Raw genomic sequence first — 17871 nt, 5'->3', positions numbered from 1 at the left:
AGCAACAACTTGCTACTTTCTCTACCTGTTCGGATCCAGGGAGGCAATGTACTGGAGACAGTTCCTCTTCCAGTGGCTCCGCTTCTTACAAAAGAAGCATTCAGCTTGACCCTTATCGGGTTTGATCTTTTTGGTTTGGCCCTGCACAGATGTCCCAGCCTAAACTTGCACCTTCTTCACTTTCTTCTTCTTGTTCTTTTTTCCTTTCTTAAAAGGTCGAGAACCAAAAGATGAACCTCCCACTAAGTTCACCGACTCCTTGTGAAGTTGGTGATCCTTCTCAAAGTTCTGAAGTAACCCCAGTAACCCATGGTAGTTTATTTCAGGCTTTGTCATTCTATAATGAGTGAGGAATGGGAGATAAGACTTGGGTAGCGAGTTCAGTATTGCATCTTTCTCAAGCTGCTCATGCAAGAAAAAGCCGAGCTTGCTCAAATATTCCATCAGCTCGATCATGTACAATACATGATCAGTGATAGAGGCATCATCCCATATTTTGGCATTGAAGATGGCACAACTAGTCTTGTGCCTCTCCACGTCATCGAGTGTACCAACGGCATCCTCCAACACTTGAAGCATGTCTTTTGGCTGAGCCGTCTTGAATCTGTGACTGAACTCGTCGCTCATGATAGCCAGCATGATACAGCGCATCGTGGTCCAGTCACTGAGCTACTTCTGGTAAGTATCTCTGACTGTTCCACGTGCATTGACAGCTGGCTCCTCAGGTGCAGGATCCATTATCACATATAGGATCCATTCATGCTCTAGGACTATCTTCAACTTTCGATACCAGCTACCGAAGTTGGGTCCCACCAACTTATCATTGTCCAATAATGATCGGAGCGATAGGGAAGTGGCCATATTTGCACAAAAGAGAACCATACCCTAATTAGTAATTGATTCATTAAACTTAAAGATTTGTACTTTAATCAAAAAGTTTCTCTCACTATTTTATTTGAATTGGTAGCCTCTACCTCCAATTCGAGGAATTATCCTAATTCTTTAGTGGGTACTAGAATCCACTTAGACTGCACACAAGCCCAACTTTGGTTGGCCAACCCATGTACATCTAAGGGTAGGTTCATAACCAATTGTTTCTCTAAATAATTTCTAGTAATTTTAATTTTTCCCCAGAAACCTAATCAGTAGGCTTTGGCTTCCACTGTAAGGTTCCGGTTAGGTCCAACCATTAACATGACCATACTTGGTGCATCTAACCAACGAATGATTAAGCCCAACTTTGGTTGGCTCACCTAACCACCATTAGAGAGACTCTTCCAAGTCGTCATATGATGAGTGATAATTCCATTAGTCAACAATCACCAGGCCTTTGGATCTGCAATGATTATTGAGTTAATGGACTCATTATCAAACACCTTAATGGGAGGCTATGACTCAGTTATCTCTATAACTTTATCATTTTAAGGATCTAATAATTTTAGAAGATATAAATGATTTAGAGGATGAGGTCAGATGAACCAGCATATCATGATCCTCCCACTGGCTTCACCAAGTCAGCTTAAGGGAGACCATTAAAAGGGCTGGGGTAGGAGCACCTAAATCAGTCACACTGATTTACCTAGCTGACATGGGTCAGTTCGAATAGTCAAGTGATCCGATCAAAACATAATTTCACCAAGAGGCCAGGTAAGTTCGATCAGTGGGAGGGTCGACCAAAGCTTGCCTTAGACACCATCAAAAATAGCCAGGTAAGCGGGCTCCCAATTAAAAATCACCGGTCTGGTTTACCTTAGACACCAACTAATTTAATTAGTTTTGATTAGATCAACCTAACAGTTCGTGCTAGACCGCTTAGCCAAGAATCAAATCCATTTGGTTCTCGTTAAAGACATGGACTTGACCAACTACAACTATTATAATTGATCTAGAAAATCCTTGACCTAATCTAAGACAATAATTGATTAGATTTAGTCAATTCTCTAATTAAGTCCATCTTTAATCTAACCATAGGTCTAACCCAATTAATGGACCTAATTCTCACTAACCCATTAACTCAATGGGTTATGGTTTGTGTCTTAGGTTCTTCAATTCATAATCCTAGAACCTAATTAAAATAACTTCTTAATTCTTAATTAAGTTTTGGGCTGAGGGTTGGGTTCGACTTTTTAAAAAATAATTTTCATATTCATAAAATAATTTTATAATATGATTCTACCAACCATATTGCATGTTTGATTCATAATCAAGATGCAAGTGAAATAAATATGAAACTACTTTAGATCTAATCTAAACAGGTTCATGTAATTGAAATAATTTTAATTTTAAATAATTTTTTCGTACAAAAATTATTAACAAAGAGATTTTATTTTAGATTTAAATATTTTTTAAATCTAATAAATTATAAATTTAATCTAGATCATATCTAACAAATTTATGATTAAAGACAGATCTACACAAACTAGGACAACCTTTGCACTGTAAGGGATAAACCTTACAGCAGGACAACCTTGCAGTTCGTGATTGATCTAAAATTTTAATTTTAGATTTAATAATTATATTATAAATTAGATCTAATCTAAGAAATAATCTAAGCATGTATAAATAACCATGTAATAAAGAACCTAGGCTCTGATACCAATTGTAGGAACCAGATCTAGAGTTTCAGGGTTAGATCTTGAAACTTTTTCAAGATCATGCAGCGGAAGACTAAAATAAATCAAAATTTATTTTCTAAAATTAGAAAATTCCTAGATCTAAGATTCTATTACATGATTATTACATAACATTAAATCAAAAATTAAAAAATATAGAGCATGAACTACATGTTGATCATATCAACATATTTCTATACTACATCTAATGTATGTATTAAACAATAGATCAGATCTATTACCTTGCAAGTTAGACATTCTAACCTCACTGATCTGGGCTTGAGGATGATTTTGTAAGCCGTACGTGCATTCGGCCTCTAGGAGTCATCCACACGAGCCCACGAATCTCGACCAGAAGTTCTGCTTCAGAAAATCAGCACAATATGCTTGTACTGCGCTGATCCTTCTTTGATGGTTGATCAGGTGCCTCCTTCTTCTTGATTTGGGCTCTTTCAAAGATGAGAAGTAGGAGAAGGAGTTTCAGATATGAGACACTCTCAAAAAACTCAAGATGGAGGAAGGAAAGAGATGAAAACAAACAACCCTAGAAGAAAACCCTCTTCTTCTTCTCATTTCTCTGTCTAAATATCCTATCTTGTGTCTATTATATCTCCACGACCCAAAGGTCTTTCTCTCTAATTTTTTGATGGCTCAAAGGTATCTCAAGTATCTATCCTTTTCAAAAATTTCATGAAGAAACTCATTTTATAGAGAGAGTTATGATAGAGTCCTTATCTAAGTCAAGTACCTAGTCAAGGCTTATCCAAACATGGCAAGATAAGGGGTGCCCAAATCTTGAGCACCTCCTCCTTATTTTCATGCATAGACCATCAAAAAAGGATGCACAATATGTACCCTAAAAGTCACAAAAATTTTAAAAAAAATTTGGATAAATTTGATGCAAAATTGAAAGAGTTTTGAATTTCTAAAACTCTATCTCATAGAATTCGAAATCCAAACTTATTCCTCTTTGATTTGATCCAAACCACCTTCCATGTAGGAAAGAAGAGAGAAAACCTTTTGTGGATGTGGGAGAGACCTGGGAGAGGGCTTTTATCATACAAAATAAGAGGAGATTGACGTGGAATAAGAGAGAGGACATGGGGGGGCTTACGTGGCGCAAGGTGGAATCCTAGTCTTACTAGGATTCTAACTCATGACTTGTTTTAATTGGGTTTCTCAAATCAAATCAAATTAAAATTAGATCAACTCAATTAAAATAAGTTTTAATCAAATTAAAAATTTAATTTAACTAGATTAAATTAGATTTAAATCTGATTTAATTTTTTAATCAAATTAGAAATTAGGTTGACCCAAGTCTTAATTGAACTAGGACTAGTTTTTTCCTTGCACTTGGCTTATCCAATAAACCAATTAGACTTGATCCAATCAAGCTCAAACTAAATCTAATTAAATTAAATTTAATTAGACTTAATCTCAATCCATTGTCTTAATCATATTAAGCTAATTAGCAATTAAATTGCTAATCGATCCTCCTGCAACACTTGCACTAGGTTAAATGTCAATCGTATTGATCATTTAACCCTAGAACGATTCTTAATCGTTGATCAACCATCCGATTGGATCATGAAATCTAATGTGTGTGACCTCATAGGTCCGAACCTAAGTCGGTAGTACAGGAATAAATTTTTATACCAATTGAAGTGACCATCTAGCAATGGTACCCGATGATCGGATAGGTTGAATGTGTAGAACAACATCCTTAGAATCCATGCGGATATAGTTTTCATATAATTCATCCCCTTGACCAAAATGATCATAGGACATCTCAGAGTTCAACTGTCAACTCTGATCTGGTTGTCCACATTGTATTTCAAAATATCAAATCCATCTTTTGGATTACCCTGGCTAAGGTTTTGCTAAATTTAAATATAGCGACTCATTCTTCTCCAACTCTTGGAGTGGTCAATCCCATCTCTATCACACTCTGACTTTTCAAGTACTTGACTGTGCCCAGAAGCCTTCCATCCCTGAATTAAAAATTTAGTTAGTCCAGTACCAAAGCACAATGAGTTGCTTGTAAGTCACTGACACGATCTCAAGTCTAAGGGACACTTATACCTATATCCCATCAGAGACATTCTATACAGTAGAATACTCTGGAGTTGGTCACATTCAATGATGGTGTACCTTTACATCTCACCTGTATGCCATACCAGTGACTCCATACTCCTTGATTAAGAGGACAACCAACCCATATGGCCTACAGCGACCTATGCTCGATAGAAGCTGTCGTCCTTATTAACAGTTTATCATTTGGTCGTGAACAGTTTTAAGGACTAATTGATAAATCCTCTCTTTATCAAATTTAAATAACCCTAAGAACTTCATCATAACAATGGAGTTCATTAGAAGATGAAGACTTATGATGAAAATATCAAAAATATATTTTATTTATTAACAAATCAATTACAATACTTGGTTGCTCAACCATCAACAGCTTGACGATTGGCTTTTGGGACACATTTTCCAACACAAGAAATGTATCCTTGAGATAAATGATTATGAATCATTGCATACCTATGAGTCCTATCTACTTGGTAAGATGACTAAGTCACATTTTAAAGGAAAAGATGAGAGAGCCAGTGATGTTCTAGGTTTAATACATACTGATGTATGCGGCCCTATGAACATAAGTGCCAGAGGAGGATACTACTACTTCATTACGTTTACAGATGATCTATCAAAGTATATATATATCTATCTTATGAAGCATAAGTCAAAATCATTTGAAATGTTCAAACGATTTCGTGCTGAAGTAGAAAAATAAACTGAAAAGAGTATTAAGATCCTTCGATCAGATCGAGGAGGTGAATACCTCACCAGTGAGTTCTTGATATATCTGAAAGAGAATGAGATTCTCTTATAATGGATCCTTTCTAGAACACAAACAACATAATGGTGTGTCCGAGAGGAGGAATCGAACCTTATTAGATATGGTCCAATCCATGATGGGCTTTTTCAGTCTGCCAATCTCTTTTTGGGGATATGCTCTAGAGACTGCCTGCTATATTTTGAATAAAATGCCCAGCAAGTCTGTTGATAAAACTTTATATGAGATATGGACTGGGTGTAAGCCAGTGCTTTCACACCTTAGGGTCCGAAGATGTCCAGCTTATATCAAGCATTTAAAGACGGATAAGCTTAGATCGAAGTTCGATAGATGCTTATTTGTAGGGTATCCAAAGAAAACTAAAGGGTGCTACTGTTGCCCAGCTATGCAACCCAAGAGGGGGGGTGAATTGGGTTTCTAAAAATTTTAAGCTTAACTAATGACTTATGAGAAATGTTTGACAAAGCTAAATAGATAGAGTGAGTAGAATTAATTCAAGGCTAATAGTAAGAGCAAGAATGCAAGAAAATGATGAAGAGATAAAGAAGAGCAATTAGACACACACCAAACAAAAGGATTTATAGTGGTTCGGTGCCAACCTTGCACCTACATCCACTCCCCAAGCTCCTACTTGGGAATTTCAATCCACTAATCTTGTATTCAACCCGAATACAAACGTCAAAAACTCTGACTCTAGCTATCCCAAGCTAGACCACTTGTTTCACGGGTACAAGCCAACCCAATACACTCCGATTCTAGGTTCGGATCAACCTTTCCTTGTTTTGGAACCCCTCCAAAATAAAACTAATCACTCAAACTGAGTATAACAATTTATAGCACAAATAAGTACAAAAAAGCTCCTTCAATGAGCGAATATAACTTTAAATACACTTTACTTAAGAGAAGAAGACCCTTTTTGGATTTTCTCAAGGTGGTGGGACTAGAATGTGCACTTGAGGAGTTGGTGAGCTTGGATTAAAGGCTTCTTGAAAGCTTTGAATGAGCTCTTGCTCAGGGCTGAAAAGTTGGCTTGAAATTCCTTTTTCAAAATCTCTCTTCTTGAATACTATTCTTGATTCCCACCTTTTTATCCCTTTTATAGCTTTAAGAAATAGAGGAAATCATTCTAGACTGAAAAAGAGCCGTTAGACTGCATTAAATGAGCATTAAAAGTATTTAAAATGGGTAAAAAACTAGTCGTTGTGGAAAAATTCCATCACAGGGGTCGACTCATGAGTCGACTCATGCCTGGGGGTCGACTCATGGGTCGACCTCTGTGAAAAATCGTCACAGAAGTGAACGGGATCCATGGTTCTGTAAAACTGGCAAAAAGACCCGCAGAGGTCGACTCATGAGTCGACTCATGCCTTGGGGGTCGACTCATGGGTCGACTCACAGGTTTTACCAAGTCTGTACCGGCCAGAAAAATCAGCGTGCCAGTCATCTCATGTGCCATGAGTCGACTCATGGGTCGACTCATGATTTTCAATCATGCATATCTTTCAAAATACAAGTCTAAAATTAATAAAATTTTTATCATTGGATCACAAATCTTTTGTTCTATCATTTGATACTATCAAATCAGAGTTTTGGTAAAATTATAATTTTGCCCCTGAAGAGCAATAAGTCTTTTTCAAGTGAAAATCATTGGTACCCCTTCAACTGCTTTGTAATCATCAAAATCAATCTAAGGAGCAACAATCTCCCCTTTTTGATGATGACAAAACACTTGAACAAAAGTATCTATGTGAATCAATGATCATAAATTTCAATGGAATGAAATGCATTATAGGCAGTTTGAAGATAAATAGGAGATTTACTACCAACTTATAAGTGCATTTGCTTGAAAAGAAGATTGATTCTTTTGGCATGTGATACATGTGCCCATTTGCATAAATAATTTGCCTATTGCTTAATGATTTGAAAATTTGCTCATTTGATTATGTGATTTTGGTATCAGAGTAGAAAATTTATTTTTGTTATCAGAGCAAAGCAGAATTTACCTTATGATTTGAGAATTGCATGTTTGAAAATATCTCATTTGCTTGTTTTTTAAATTTCTTAGCATCTTGAAAATTTGCTCATTCTCATTTGATTATTTAGTTTTAGTATCAGAGCAAGTTGCATCTTGAAAATTTGCTCATTCTCATTTGATTATTTAGTTTTAGTATCAGAGCAAGTTTAACAATTAAGTGTATCAATGCATGTCTAAGAATTAATTGTAAAGTATATCAGAGCATGTCAAATTTTAAGATGTATCAGAGCATGTCTAATTTTAAAGCATATCAGAGCATGTCTAAGAAGTAATTTTAAAGGTTGCTCATTTGCTTTGTGCTTAGCAATTCATTCATTTTGCTATCAATCTTATTTTTGATATTTTAATTTCTCCCAATTCACTCATTTTATTTTTAAGTCTTTTATTTATCTTTCTTTTGATACTTTTGCTTAGCAATTCACTCATTGTATTTTTAAGTCATTTAATAATCTTGCTTTTGATACTTTTCTTTAATTTCTCCCCTTTTTGACATCATCAAACATTGTTAACTCCCCCTCTTTTTTTGAATACATTTTCTCTTTAGTGTTTCTTCAAACTTCTTGTGCTTATCATTAATGTTTGCTCCCCCTGAATACAGTAATCATAAAACAAAATATGCCATTGAGTACCATAGATATGAATTAGCAACAAAGAGAAGATATATAATCAAGAGATGATTGATACCATTACAAAGAGTAGATATATAATTAAAAGATGATCAAAACCATAAAAGTCAACTAGTTAACATCATTACATGGCCCAAATGATAGATCCTAGAAAGAACAACAGACATGACTAACAACAAGGATCTAGTAGAACATATGACTCTATGGATCAAATCAGATGTATCAGAGATGGGTGGGGAGATGATGGATCATGACCAAGAGCTCGTCCTCTACCCCATCTGCCTCTGCCACGAGTAGAGGTGCTGGCACGAGTAGGTGGGCGAGATGATCCTGAAGGCTGAGAACGTTCAGAGGTCAAAGACTGGACTGTAGAGAGAGCCTGATGGAATCAAGAAGTTCAGAGCTCTCAAACAGACTGAAGCAGTGCAGTGAACTGTGTAGAAGCATGCTCACTAGAGCCTCTGATCTCTCTCCTCAAAACTCATAACCACCCTCCAATACACCTCTGAGCCTGCCAGCCTCCGCAGTAAGGTCTGTGACCTCAATAGTGCACTCCTGTGGCTGAGGATGGGCCAAAGCTAAGACTTGCCCTGCAAGTCAAGTACTCTCCCAGTCAGTCTCAAAATGCAATCCTCGAGCTGCTGAATCCGAACAGACTGATCTGTGATCATCTGAAATACAGTGGAGATATGGGGGATCAAGGTCTGATCAGATGTATCTAATGATGTGGATCCGGTGCAAATGTAGAAGTGCTCCACTGACGAGAAAGCAAGGAAGCCACACCTGAGAAATCTGCTCAATCTGATCATCAGCCAATCTGAACTCTGAGGGAGGTGCTCTGCTGTCTGGCTGCTGAACTGGTGTGTGCCTCCTGGTGACTCTGAAGGGCCAGCCTCTGGATCTGAAACAAACTGGATATCTGGAGATGCTGCCCTGAAGTCATGAAGAGGTGATGAGGGACCTTCTTCCTCAGCTCTATCCTCAGCTCTCTCCTCAGCTCTTTCTTCTGTACCCTTGATCCAACCACCATCAATTCTAGTGAATCTCATGCGGTGCAGAGTGTGTTGGTTGATGGTGTCTGCGTGAGAAAGCTTAGCAGATGCCTCCCCCTCAAAACTGACTCCAAACCTCCTGAAAACCAGTGTGAGGGCCATACCAAAAGGCAGATGTGCCTTGGATCTATTCAGTGTTTCTCTCATGGCCTCAATCATTAAAGCAGGAGTTTAAGGGGGTTTGAGTGATCACATGAAACATTATACAAATGTCTCGGCCAGAAAGGAGGTCATGCCTACCACTCCTCGGAAAGAAAAGCTTTGTCACTAATTGATGTAGAATTCTCATTTCAATTGACAAGATTTTGGCTTCTAATTTATTTAGACTTTCCGAGTAGGTTCCTCCTAAAATTACATTGATCCCCTCTTCCTTCACTGGGAGTTTCATGTATGAATATCCCTCACAGGGCAAATGTAGAATCTCTCCCAAAATAATAGGATCTAAGCAGATATCAATTCCTTAACAGTAGAAGTTACTGTTCCATTGCCATAGTGCAGATTTAGATAAAACTCTCTAACCAAGTCTACATATGTAACTTCCTTGAGAGAACAGTAAAATCTCCAACCTTGGTTTTTGATCTTTGTCCCAAAGGAGAAACTTCTTTTTCAAAGAATCTAAAATCCACATTCTTGCCGATTTCTACCTTTCTGTCAGAGAGAGGGATTTTGCTAGGGCTAAGGGGAGACTGAGAGGGACCTGGTGCAGACGCTGAAGCCGGAATGGGAGCAGAGGAGGTCTGAGAAGCTTGCCTTTTTCTGCGGATGCCTTCTTCCAGCGCACGGACTGATTTTTTCTTTGAGGGAGTTTCATCTTTGGGGCCATTCTCACCACAAGAGCAGGCAGGGAGACTCGGAAGATCAAATGGGTGAGGAGAAGGAAGGTTACTAGAGGATGGAAAGAGATTTTGGCGGAGAGAAATGATGATTTTGAGAAGAACGGTGGAAGCTAGGGCACGCTCCAACCGCTTCAATCAAGGGAGAAAGATGCGAGAAGCTCCTTTCCCAAGGGGTGATTTGAGGTGGAGATGTGAAGGGAGAATGATCTTTGGGCTAAATCCTTGGTTTTGGAGAGAACGAAGATGAGGACGACGAGTCTTGGAGGGAGGAAGACGAAGAAGAAGAAGGGGTCGGCTCATGAACGGCTTTAAGTTAAAAAGAAAAGAGCCCGCGGGAAGTTTGCCAGAATTTCAAGTATGCCATTGGGTCGACCCTAGGGGGTCGACTCATGAATCACAAAAATTCAGAAAAAATATGAATAAATTCTAAAAAAATTTAAAATTTTGGAAGAAAAATTTTGCTCAATGACAAGTTGTGAGAATGATAATCTTGAGCTTTTAGGTCCAAGAGAGATGATGAAAATTGAGCTCAAAGAAATTTTGACATCGATTTCTTGAAATTGGAGAAACATTTAGGCAAAAGGATCAAGAATTCTAGATTTCTCCTAATTTCACAGAATCTATCCTCACTAAGGGCCTTTGTAAAGATATCAGCTAATTGATTTTCAGTGCAAACATATTCAAAATTATATTTTTATTTTGAACATGTTCTCTTATAAAATGATGTCTTATTTCAATATGTTTAGACCTTGAATGTTGAATTGATTTTTAGTTAGATTTATGGCGCTAGTGTTGTCACATCTTATGGGTGTTTCATTAAGTTTGATACCAAAGTCTTCGAGTTGTTGCTTAATCCACAAGATTTGAGCACAACAACTTTCGGCTGCAATGTATTCGGCCTCAGCCGTAGACAGTGCTACCGAATTTTGTTTCTTGCTAAACCAGGAGATTAGGTTAACTCCAAGAAATTGGCAAGTTCCACTAGTGCTTTTTCTGTCTAATCTACATCCAGCAAAATCAGCATCTGAATATCCTATTAAGTCAATTAGTGAGTCCTTAGAGTACCATAATCCTAGAGTTTGAGTACCATTTAAATATCTAAGGATTCTTTTAACAGCATTCAAGTGAGACTCTTTAGGATTAGATTGAAATCTAGCACACAAACAAACACTAAACATGATATCAGGCCTACTTGCAGTTAAATATAATAGAGAGCCAATCATACCTCTATAATATTTTAAGTCTACACATTTACCTTCATCATCCTTGTCAAGCTTACATGAGGGGCTCATGGGTGTGCCAATTGGTTTGGAGTTCTCCATTCCAAATTTTTTGAGTAATTCCTTGGTGTACTTGCTTTGGGTGATGGAGATTCTCTCTTTTGTTTGTTTGATTTGGAGTCCGAGGAAGAAAGTAAGTTCTCCCATCATGCTCATCTCGAACTCCCCCTGCATGAGCTTAGCAAAGTCTTGACAAAGAGATTCATTAGTAGACCCAAAAATTATGTCATCAACATAAATTTGTATAACTAACATATCATTTTGATTTCTTTTAATAAAGAGGGTTGTGTCTACATTACCTCTTGAAAAACATTATTTAGTAAGAATTTGCTTAGCCTATCATACCAAGCCCTAGGTGCTTGTTTTAATCCATATAGAGCTTTATTTAATTTAAAAACATGATTAGGAAAAGCATGATTTTCAAATCCTGGGGGTTGTTCTACATAGACTTCTTCAGCAATATATCCATTCAAAAATGCACTTTTGACATCCATTTGAAATAATTTGAATTTCATAAAGCAAGCATATGCAAGTAGAAGTCTAATGGCCTCTAATCTAGCAACAGGTGCAAAGGTCTCATCAAAATCAATTCCTTCTTCTTGATTATAACCTTTAGCAACCAATCTTGCTTTATTTCTTATTACATTTCCATGTTCATCTAATTTGTTCCTAAAGACCCATTTTGTGCCAATTATTGAATAATTTTTAGGTCTTGATACTAAAGTCCATACATTATTTCTTTCAAATTGATTAAGTTCCTCTTGCATTGCATTAATCCAATTATAATCATTTTCAGCTTCTTCAATAGTTTTTGGTTCAAGATGAGATACAAAAGCACAATGATTAAATACTTCTCTAAGTGAAGAACGAGTTTTTACCCCATGCATAGGATCACCAATAATTAGCTCCTTAGGGTGATTGTGAACATACCTCCATTCTTTGGGTAGGTCATTTGTACCTTGAGGTTGTTCTTGAAGTTCTTCACCTCCCTCATCCTGTTTGTCTTCATGTTCCTTATCCTCTTGAATTGTTGAATCTTTCAGAGTGATCTCCTTCATTCCTTCTATAAGAGGATCTGCATCATCAACACCTTCATTCTTCCTTGAAGGAAGATCGTTAGATTCATCAAAGACAACATGTATGGACTCCTCTACTACTAAAGTTCTTTTGTTAAAAACTCTAAAAGCTTTACTAGTGGAGGAGTAACCAAGAAAGATTGCTTCATCCGATTTTGCATCAAATTTTCAAGTCTTTCTTTACCATTATTTAACACAAAACATCGGCAACCAAAAACATGAAAATAAGCAATATTAGGTTTTCTTTCTTTCCAAAGCTCATAGGGGGTTTTCTTTAAAATTTGTCTAATCAAAGCACGATTTAAAATGTAACATGCTGTGTTGATTGCTTCCGCCCAAAAATATCTTGGAAGGTTGCTTTCACAAAGCATGGTACGGGCCATTTCTTCTAAGTTCTGTTTTTCCTTTCTACTACCCCATTTTGTTGGGGTGTCCTAGGAGCAGAGAAGTTATGGCCAATTTCCTTTTCATCACAAAAGTTTTCAAAGTCTTGATTTTCAAATTCAGTTCCATGATCGCTTCGAATATTTTGAATTGAAAATCCTTTCTCATTAGTGACTTTTCGGTAAAATTTAGTGAAAACATGAAAAGTTTCATCTTTGTGTGCTAAAAAGAAAACCAAGTAAAACGAGAGTAATCATCTATAATTACAAAACCATATCATTTTCCTCCTAGACTAGTGGTTCTAGTAGGTCCAAATAAGTCCATATGCAAAAGCTCCAAAGGTCTAGAGGTTGAAACAATATTTTTGGATTTAAATGAAACTCTTGTTTGTTTACCCAGTTGGCATGCATCACAAATTCTATCCTTTTCAAAATTCAGTTTTGGCAAACCAAGAACTAATTCTTTCTTAATTAATTTTGAAAGAGAATGCATGCTAATGTGTGCAAGTCTGCGATGCCAAAGCCAACTAGTCTCATTAACTTTAGCATTCAAGGATACTAGGCATTGCATGTTTATTTTGGCTAAATCATTTAAATCTACCATATAAACATTACCATGTCTATGTCCAATAAATTTAATGCCATCATTAATAGGACTAGTTACAATGCAAACAGACGATTCAAAAATAACTTTATATCCTTTATCAAAAATTGACTAATGCTTAGTAAATTATGCTTTAAACCATCAACTAACAAAATATTTTCAATGTATTTGGAGGGAGTGATACCAATGTTACCTATACCGATGATCTTTCCTTTGCCATTATCTCCAAAGGTGACCATCCCTCCATCCTTAGCATCAAGAGTGATGAATTGGGATTCATCACCAGTCATGTGTCTCGAGCATCCACTGTCAAGATACCATTTCCTGTTTCCTCCTTGGGATGCTAGACACACCTGCAAGCAAAAGTCAAGTTTTTGTTTTAGGTACCCAAGCTTTCTTGGGTCCTTTTTGGTTAGTCATAATGGTTCTTTTGGAACCCATATTTTCTTTATAGTTGAGTTTGCAGACTTGTTAGAGAAGCAAGTGTATGACTTATGTCCTACTCTACCACATTTGAAGCAAGTAATATTGGAAGACTTGTTACTTAAAGAGTTTACATAAATATTTTTCAGATATTTTTGTTTCTTCAAGGGGTTATAGCCAAGTCCAGCCTTATCATACACGGCTTTTTGATTATCAAGAATCATATTGAGTTTATTTGAACTCAAGGTGAACTTTTCTACTATTGTTTTAGCTTGGCAATTTCATTCTTTAAGCTTTGATTTTCTTGAAGCAGGGTGGATTTCTCAATTGAAATTTTTCAGTTTGTTTCAATAAAGATTGATTTTTCAATTTTAGCTCTTTGTTCTTCATTCTAGTTTCTTTAATTCATCAACTAAATCATAGAAAGCTTCATGTAATTCTTCAAATGTAAAGTCACTAGGAGTTTCAGAAATTACCTCATTTTCGTGTGCCATAAGGCACAGGTTGGCTTGTTCGGTTGAGTTTTCTCATCGGAGCTTGAGTCATCACTCGCACTCCAAGTGGCCATCATGGCCTTCTTCTTGTACTTCTTGGGACCTTTCTTCAGTTGTGGGCATTCGGATTTGAAGTGTCCCGCTTCTTGCATTCGTAGCAGATAAGGGGTTGGTCTTTCTCTTTTTCTTTGCTCTGTTCTCCTTTTGTGAATGGCCTCTTCCTCATCCCCTGTTTCTTTTTCTCAAAAATTTCTTGAATCTTCGGGTAATGAGTGCCATCTCTTCATCCTGTTCTTCATCTTCAGTGTCATCAGTTTCTTCATCTGGTGGAGCTGTGGATTTGAGGGCAATGGTTCTTTTCTTTTTGACTTCTTCCTCTTGATGTTGCTTCATGCTCAGCTCATGAGTCATCAATGATCCTAGAAGCTCTTCCAAGGGTAGAATGTTCAAGTCCTTAGCTTCTTGGATGGCAGTCACTTTGGCTTCCCAAGTTCTTGGTAGGGACCTGAGAATCTTTCTTACAAGCTCACTGTTAGTATAGGACTTACCAAGACTCTTTAAACCATTAATAATATCAGTAAAGCGAGTAAACATTCCGGTTATGGACTCATCATGCTCCATTTTAAACAATTCATATTTATGCACAAGCATGTTGATTTTAGACTCCTTTACTTGATTGGTTCCCTCATGGGTTACTTCTAACCTATCCCATATTTCTTTAGCAGATGAGCAAGTAGAAATGCGATTAAATTCGTTTGCATCAAGAGCACAATAAAGAACATTCATTGCTTTAGCATTTAATTGGGCCATCTTCTTATCAACCTCATCCCATTCTTTCTCGGTTTGGTTGATTCCTCACCATCTATAATTTTAGTGGGTGTGTGAGGACCGTTCACTATGATACTCCACATATCATAGTCGAGTGCTTGAATAAATATTTTCATCCGAGCTTTCCAATAGGTGTAATTAGACCCATTGAAAAGTGGAGGTCGGTTGGTGGATTGCCCCTCGGCTAGAGAAGTGCCGACATGAGTTGCCATAGATCTTTTGCTCTTTGATTGTTTAGATCAAAGAAGGGCTAGAGCACCGGGCTCTGATACCACTTGTTGCCCAGCTATGCAACCCAAGAGGGGGGGTGAATTGGGTTTCTAAAAATTTTAAGCTTAACTAATGACTTATGAGAAATGTTTGACAAAGCTAAATAGATAGAGTGAGTAGAATTAATTCAAGGCTAATAGCAAGAGCAAGAATGCAAGAAAATAATGAAGAGATAAAGAAGAGCAATTAGACACACACCAAACAAAAGGATTTATAGTGGTTCGGTGCCAACCTTGCACCTACATCCACTCCCCAAGCTCCTACTTGGAATTTCAATCCACTAATCTTGTATTCAACCCGAATACAAACGTCGAAACTCCGACTCTAGCTATCCAAGCTAGACCACTTATTTCACGGGTACAAGCCAACCCAATACACTCCGATTCTAGGTTCGGATCAACCTTCCTTATTTTGGAACCCTCCAAAACAAAACCAATCACTCAAACTGAGTATAACAATTTATAGCACAAATAAGTACAAAGAAAGCTCCTTCAATGAGCGAATATAACTTTAAATACACTTTACTTAAGAGAAGAAGACCCTTTTTGGATTTCTCAAGGTGGATGGAGACTAGAATGTGCACTTGAGGAGTTGGTGAGCTTGGATTAAAGGCTTCTTGAAAGCTTTGAATGAGCTCTTGCTTAGGGCTGAAAAGTTGGCTTGAAATCTCTTTTTCAAAATCTCTCTTCTTGAATACTATTCTTGATTCCCACCTTTTTGTCCCTTTTATAGCTTTAAGAAATAGAGAAAATCATTCTAGACTGAAAAAGAGCCGTTAGACTGCATTAAATGAGCATTAAAAGCATTTAAAATGGGTAAAAAACTAGCCGTTGCAGAAAAATCCCGTCACAGGGGTCGACTCATGAGTCGACTCATGCCTGGGGGTCGACTCATGGGTCGACCTCTGTGGAAAATCGTCACAGAAGTGAACGGGATCCATGGTTCTGTAAAACTGGCAAAAAGACCCGCAGAGGTCGACTCATGAGTCGACTCATGCCTTGGGGTCGACTCATGGGTCGACTCACAGGTTTTACCAAGTCTGTGCCGGCCAGAAAAATCAGCGTGCCAGTCATCTCATGTGCCATGAGTCGACTCATGGGTCGACTCATGATTTTCAATCATGCATATCTTTCAAAATACAAGTCCAAAATTAATAAAATTTTCACCATTGGATCACAAATCTTTTGTTCTATCATTTGATACTATCAAATCAGGGTTTTGGTAAAATTATAATTTTACCCCTGAAGAGCAATAAGTCTTTTTCAAGTGAAAATCATTGGTACCCCTTCAACTGCTTTGTAATCATCAAAATCAATCTAAGGAGCAACAATCTCCCTTTTTGATGATGACAAAATACTTGAACAAAAACATCTATGTGAATCAATGATCATCAATTTCAAAGGAAAAAATGCATTATAGGCAGTTTGAAGATAAATAGATAGAATTTACTACCAACTTATAAGTGTATTTGCTTGAAAAGAAGATTGATTCTTTTGGCATGTGATACATGTGCCCATTTGCATAAATAATTTGCCTATTGCTTAATGATTTGAAATTTTGCTCATTTGATTATGTGATTTTGGTATCAGAGTAGAAAATTTATTTTTGTTATCAGAGCAAAGCAGAATTTACCTTATGATTTGAGAATTGCATGTTTGAAAATATCTCATTTGCTTGTTTTTCAATTTTCTTAACAATGTTTGATGATGTCAAAAGGGGGAGAAATTTTGAGAGAAAATAGAGAGAGAAAGAGAGAGAAAATAGATTGATTCTTTTTCTTTTCTTTTTCTTTTCTTTTTCTTTTCTTTTTAGAGAGAGAAAATAGAGAGAGAAGAGAAGAGGGAGAAAGAGGGGAGAGAGGAAATTTTTTCTTTATTTTTTTTTTTTCTTTTTTTCCTATTTTGCATTTTTTTCTTTTCTTTTCTTTTTTCCTTTTCTTTTCTTTTTTTTTTTTGAAAAATAGGGGATCCGTCCCCTTTCTTCATGATTTCCGACTATTGCCGGTCGTCGGCGGCCAAGATCTCTCAGGAAAGCAAGATAGGAAGATCATGGAATGCTACATCCGGTGTGGCACCACGGACGATGGCGTTGATGGTCGAAAAAGAGGAAGAATGGCTTGATCGAACAGAGGAAGAACAGGACCACCCCTATTCATAAGTTTTCCGTCGATCCCGACAGCCGGTGAGGGGCAAGGCCATAAGAAGGAGGAGAAGAAAGAGAGGAAGGAGGGTCGGGTTACCTTCGACTTCGGTGAGGTCTCTGGTGAGAAATTGAGGCGAACACAAGAACAGGGTCGAGAGCTTCAACGGGAAATTTCGAGAGAAAGAAGAGGGAGATCTCGCGACTGGTCGTGGCTGGCTTTTTAAGGGGGAGAAGGGAAATTTATAAGTTCTTCCAAGGGTTTCGATGGCCCTGGGAGTTCTTCTCCTGGTCGGACATAGGGAAGAAGAAGACTCCCGCTGGGAGTCTTCGTCCTCTATTTTTTCTTTTTTTTCTTT

This window comes from Elaeis guineensis, chromosome 14 (genome assembly GCF_000442705.2).
Source record: "Elaeis guineensis isolate ETL-2024a chromosome 14, EG11, whole genome shotgun sequence".
Lineage (NCBI taxonomy): Eukaryota > Viridiplantae > Streptophyta > Magnoliopsida > Arecales > Arecaceae > Elaeis > Elaeis guineensis.
This window is presented reverse-complemented; position numbering follows the sequence as displayed.